This window comes from Nannospalax galili, unplaced genomic scaffold (genome assembly GCF_000622305.1).
Source record: "Nannospalax galili isolate Female #2095 unplaced genomic scaffold, S.galili_v1.0 scaffold406, whole genome shotgun sequence".
Lineage (NCBI taxonomy): Eukaryota > Metazoa > Chordata > Mammalia > Rodentia > Spalacidae > Nannospalax > Nannospalax galili.
In genome coordinates this window covers 5,133,023-5,139,022 of record NW_008357033.1, presented here as the reverse complement: position 1 = coordinate 5,139,022, position 6,000 = coordinate 5,133,023, and the positions used below count along the sequence as shown (strand labels likewise).

General features: G+C 50.1%; 1 protein-coding gene across 2 annotated transcripts in view; it reads left to right on the top strand.

Annotated features, from left to right (window-relative positions):
* The first annotated feature begins 19 nt into the window (after positions 1–19).
* The window catches only part of Atp2b2 (ATPase plasma membrane Ca2+ transporting 2), a 361,587-nt gene continuing 355,606 nt past the window's right edge, over positions 20–6,000 (top strand). Inside the window, exon 1 of one of the 2 annotated variants that reach the window (XM_008854882.2) lies at positions 20–37. The gene's annotated coding sequence lies outside the window, so the exon portion shown is untranslated. The remainder of the gene's footprint in view (positions 38–6,000) is intronic. The other variant, XM_008854881.3, reaches the window with a different exon arrangement.

The following is a 6,000-nucleotide window of genomic DNA, read 5'->3' as shown; positions in this document are numbered from 1 at the left end:
GGCGAGCGGCGGCGGCATCGCTCCGGAGCCGGCGCAGGTGAGGAGGGCGGCCGGGCCGGGCTCTGGGCCTCCTCCCCGCCCAGATGCATAGGCTCTGCAGCTGCCCAGCGGGCTCCCCTTCCGCGGGCGCTCGTCCCAGGTACCCTGAGATCAGAGCCGCAGCCGGAGGCCGGCGGGGCCCCTCTGTTTGCAGGCGGCCGCCTTGTCAGCAGTGACCTTGAGCGGGCACCGGGAGGCGGGCGCGGTACGGGGAGGGGGTGCGCCTGGTGCTCGCGCTCAAACTTTCCGGCTCTGAACAGCCCCGGAGCTAGGGGGCATCCACGGCACCAGGACCCCGAAGAGTCTCCTTCCAGGCTGGCTCTGATTCCTCCACCCCGCTTCTCCTCAGTACTGGGGGCTTTGCGGTCTCCCGGCCCAGGTGCTCGCAGGCTGGGGATGTGTCCAGAACTGCAGACATGGACCAGGGCTCGGGGCTTCTTGCCTCCCCAAAGTGTTTTCCAGTTCCGAAGAGCTGAGGTGTGGGAGGGCCCTCAGCCCGGCTGGGCCTCACCTTTTCTGGGCCCCTCCATCTGCCCACAGCCCTTCCCCAAGCTTGTGTGGGTCCCCCACCTGGTGACAAGAGAGCCTCAGAGCTCAGAAGCCCCAGGCCTGCTTGGAATTTTTTGTTTTTTGCCCTAGCTTTCATAAGCCGCCTTGGTAGAGTCCTTAGGCCCTCACAGTGAACCAGTATGTTCATGGACACCTGAGTTCACCCAGGACCTGGTCACCCCCACCCCTCGGCCCCTGGCCTTTTGTGGAAGGGGTAATTTGGCAGTAAGGAGTGTCCCTGCTCTAGAGACACAGCCTCCTAGGTCATTACCCTTGGAAAAGAGACATGAGACCCAGAGAGGGGAGCCAGCCTCAAGGTCACACAGCCTAGAGAAGATGGAGAGATTGGCTCTCTCATGAGGGTTTAGCATGGATGGAGAAGACTAGTTTGGTTCCTATGAGTAAAGGGTACCTGGAACCCTGTCTCTTACTAGCCCTGGTACTCTAACAAATCACCTCTTCTCTCTGCCTCAGTTTCCTTATATGTAAAATAAGAATAAGCTACCTCATTTGGACTCTTTTGACAGCTGAACGAGCTAATGTTTTTAAAGCTCCCATCACTACACTTAGTACAGGGTCTGTGGCAAAACCCAAACCATCATCAACAACAACAAAGCAACCTTGGCTAGTAGCATGCACGGTTTTTCTGTGCCTGGAAGGGAAGGTAAAGAGGCTGCCAACCTGGTTCTCTCCTTCTACTCTGGCCTCTAGGTTGAGGTGGGTTCTCCCCTGTGGTACCTTGGGCTGGTAGGGACAGGACCCGTTGTACCTGTGTCTCTGTGCATCACGTTCAGTGGAAATGAAGACCCAGCACCCTCAGGAGCCCAATGCACCCACTGACCAGCCAACAAGGCTGTGGTTTTCTGCAGCCTCCAAGGGAAATCAATACCGATTCCCAACTGGGACATGAAGTCAGGGCACTGTTGCAACCCAGGAACAGAGGCCCCCTCCCTTCTGGTGTGAAGAACACAGGCTCACCCCTTCCATCTGACCCTCTCTTTCCTCATTCCTTGCTCTTCAGCAGCACTGGCAGCAATGGTTTGGGGGTATGGTGACTGGGCTCATTCACTCACTCATGTGCCCAGCCTTGATTCCTGCCTAAGTCAAAAGGTACTTGGAAGTGCCTAAGATCACCCACCAGCAACACAGTACCTACCTGCTGGGTGCCAGGGACCTCTTAGGCCTAGAGACACATTCATCCATTTGATAAGATTTTATTAAGTACATGCTACACACTGCTTAGTGAACCAGGGACACAACTGGTAAATAAAATAGACTTGGTCCAAACCATCCAGGCTGGGTATGTATCTTCTAATCTAAGCTGAGACATTTGACAGTGAGCCAGGTCACTGCTTATATTCTGCAGGACCACAGGCACAAACCAGGATGGCCCAGGTACAGTGGGATGCCAGCTGCCCTGAAGCCTGAGGTATTCAAATGCCAGTGTCTGGGGAGAGCTGTTAATATTTTCTGAGAACTTGCCTTTTGCTGGGCTCTGTGCTAAATACTTTGGGTGATCATCTGATTTATCCCTCACAAGGCTGTGAGGTCAGTATTACCACATATATGCCATATATGTGGAAGTGGTGCTGAGATGCCTTCCACCATTTAACACCAGACTCTGAAGTGCTGATAGCACTCTCAAAGATGCCTTCAAGGACTTCTGCCTGAAGCAATCTGAGGCAGCGTCCTGGAGGAGGAGACCTTGGAGCTGGACCTTGAAGCATGAGTTAAGAGCTTGACAGACTGTGGAGGTTCATGGAAAGGTATAAGAGAGGCATTCCAGGCCCAGCCTGATAAGCTGAAGCTGTGGGGAATGCAGACTGTTGTGGACACCACCCCAAAGCAGGTCCAGAACAACAGATTTGCAACAAGGGAAGCCAACAGAGGTTGAGTCCTAGCACGGCACAGCACCATGTGACACATTCTAAATTCTAGAAGGACTTGCAAAGGTTTGACTGTGCTGTAGGTAGGGAACAGAGAGAAAAAATCGGTTGTACAGGATTTCTGTCCAACGGGGCTTTTCTTTCAGCCGATCTATACTGTGGCCTGCCTGCAAGGTCACGGCAGGCAGTCGGTGACACAGAACCTCTGCAGAGGAAAGAGACCCACATCTGTAGCAGCAAAGAGGCTTCCCCCAAGCAAACTGACTGCCAAGAAGAGAAATATTAACCTAGAAAAAGCCCAGGGCTTTTAGCAGCATATTTTGCAAATAAGAAATATGATCATTATAAATTAAATCTTGCGCATTTGTTAAATCCCATACAAACCCCTCTAACTGCTCCCCCATACTTCCCTACTCTTCGTGCTAACCTCTTTTGCTATTTGAATCTGTGAGTAATAAAATGCATTTTAGTAATAGCTTATTTCCTAGACTCTTTGAGAATTCTGATTTGCCCCGTCTCTCCCTCACCAACTAAGTGAGATTATTTGAGCTTTATAGTATCTAGAAAGAGTGATTTTTGCATATGAGAGACATGCTGAGAGGGTGGCCCATGGTTGAATGGTCTACATCTCTTTAAAAAAAATTTGTTATTGTTGAGTGTGTGTACATGATGGGGAGTAGGCCTCATGCCATGGTATGTGCTTTGTGGAGTCAGTTATCTCTTCCTCCTTTATGTGGATTCTGGGGATCAAACTCAGGTCATCAGGCTTGTACAGCAAGTGCCTTCACCTGCTGAGCCTTCTTGCTAGCCCTACAGTTCTTATTAATTGAAGTTTCTATACATCGTTGAATGGAGGGGGTCCTGTAGTTTTGCTTTGCACTGGGTCCCACAAATTATGTAACTGATCCTAGGCAAGAGAGGGGTGAGAGAAGTGAGATTAGGAAGTGGTGGAAAGAAGGAGAAAGAGAGGAGAGAAAGGAAAGGAATGTTTTATTGGGGTGCAGGTGCAGCTCAGCATAGAACATTGGCTTAACATGTACAAGGCCTTGGGGGTCCAGCATCAGCACCAGAAAAATAAAAAAATAAGCTAAATAAATGAAAGCCCCTGCCACTTGCCCACCACTGTGTGGGGCAGATTCCATGTGTATCTGTGAAATCATCCCAGTGGTACTATGGAGCAGGTGATGTCCCTATTTGAAATGTATTCAGGTGTGGTGACCAACAGGTGAGGAGGAAACTGCTCCAGAAAATAGAGTTTGTGTTTCAAAGTAAGTCCCAAGAGGAAGGAGCCACTGTGCCAGGCAAGACACTGGGGGAAGCATGGGAGGCCAGGAAGCAGAGCGTGTCAGTAGGGAACAGCAGCCTGAGCTCTGCTGTGGTCGCCCAGGGAAGGCAAGGTTGGGTTAGGACTGGTCAGTTTAGACTATTTCAACAGGCTGGGGTATAAACGCTGTCCCTAAGTGCTCTGACACCAGGCCCTGAGCTGACCAAGACGGGAGCCCAGACAGAACAACTGTTCCATGAAGGTGCCTGGGCATGCAAGCTCTGGACTGGCTGGTTTGCGCTGGGGGGTGAGGGTGGGGGCTCACTGTCTCTAGGAATTCACCACCCCCAGGGAGGGGACTGCTTGTCTAGGCTCAGCAAGGCAGGAAGATACATAAAACATCAAAACATCAAATACAGAAACCAGAAAGCAGCTGTTACAATCCTGGAGTAACATACGAGGAAATGGACTCATTTAGCATGCATGGCCGAGACCCTTCCACAGGAGTAGGGACAAGAGTATGCTGGGGGAAAGGCTCTCTGGCTCCCCAAGTTCTAGGAAATAGCAGATGTTGGGACTGCATGTGAGTGACCTCCATAAAAACCACCTTTCTGTCTCACTCTGGGGACATTCAATAAAGAAGGAAAAAGAGTGGATCCTCCAGGCCCATGGGTTAACTAATCACAAATGAGGACTATTCTAGAAAAAAAAATATGTCTGTACTGAACTTGTACAGGCTTTTCTCCTTGTTGTTATCCCCCAGACAACACAATATGACAACCATTTGCATAGCATCTGCATAGCAGGAGGTATCACAAGTCATACAGAGAACCCTGAAGTACATGGGAGGGTGAGCTGAGGTTCTGTACAAATACTACACAGTGTTACATGAGGACTCTGGACATCTGTAGATTTCGATATGTTGAAGCAATATGTATAATATTGCTTCCTAATAACAACGGTGGACTTAGTGGTCACAGCTTTGAGATGAGGCCACCTGGCTTCAGGACAAGGTTTGAGACAGACTCCTTCCCAAGAGGAGAAAGGACAGCTAGCTGAGCCATCATACCAATCTCCTTCACACCAGTCTCCTTCCTAAGGACCAATCAGATAAGACTCCACTTATGTAGGGAATAGATAGAAAGGGGTGGGGAAAGGCCAGAAGGAGCTGCTGAGGAGTCTTTCCACCAGGAAGGGTCCTTTGGGAGTTACTAAGGAACAGGAGTGTTCTTGTTCTTCTGTGAACCTTGTGCAAACAGTCTTGCATGAGGCTGAGTATTTTGAAGGGAGGAAGGACAGGGGGCCCATAACTTTCCTCAGAGTCTCAGAGAAGTCTGTGGCCCAAGAAACTGGAAGCAGCTAGAAGCAGAGGAAAGGCAGGCCAAGTGAGGAGAGACCAGTTGGATTTGGGAGCACAACTGTGGCAGGAGAGAATATGCCCCTCCTTCCTGTGGCCCTAGCACAGGTGCTATAAATATTACAGAACACCATCTAGGCAGGATTTTAGCAAGGTGGACTGACCTGCTTCTTTATTCAAAAATCGAAAATGGGACTTGAGAGGACTGGGGAGATGTCTCAGTGGATAAAGTGCTTGCTGCACAAGTATGAGGCCCTGCATTTGGATCCCCAGCACTCATGTAAAAGCCAGCATGGAGGTCCACATCTATAACCCAAGAGCTAGCAGGGCTCACTGGCTTGCCAGTCTAGCCACCATTGCAATGGCAATGATCCAAGTTCAGTGAGAGACCCTATCTCAAAAAATAAGGTGGAGAGAAATAGAGGTTGTGGTGCCAACCTCTGACCTCTGTGTGCACGCATATTCACACTCGTGCACAAGAAAAGAAAAAAAAAATGGAACTTAGGCAAATGGCCGTGTTTGTCTGGGCTCAGCTGGAGAAAATGGCTGTGGAGGGAGATGGACCTGGCCAAGGTGAAGTTGGTCATGTGAGTGTATCCCTGCGCAGTGGTGGAAGTGGATGTTCCCATGTACCTGTTTCATGCTCTACCGTCTTTATGTTGTTCTGCCTGGAAGCAAGTCAGGTCATGGTGCCATGTGCACAGACAGTTTTGACGTGTAGTTCCTGTGCTCACAAAGCCATAATAGGTGTTGTTTCTCTGTGACTTTGCTTGTATCTTGATGACTGCTGTGCCATGTCCTTGGTCTTTGCTGGTGGTCACTTACATAGTCTTACAGGCATCTCAGTACAAGCCCTCCTCTCCTGGCCCTTTAGTTAACCTCCAGATGTTTGGCCTCTGCTTCTC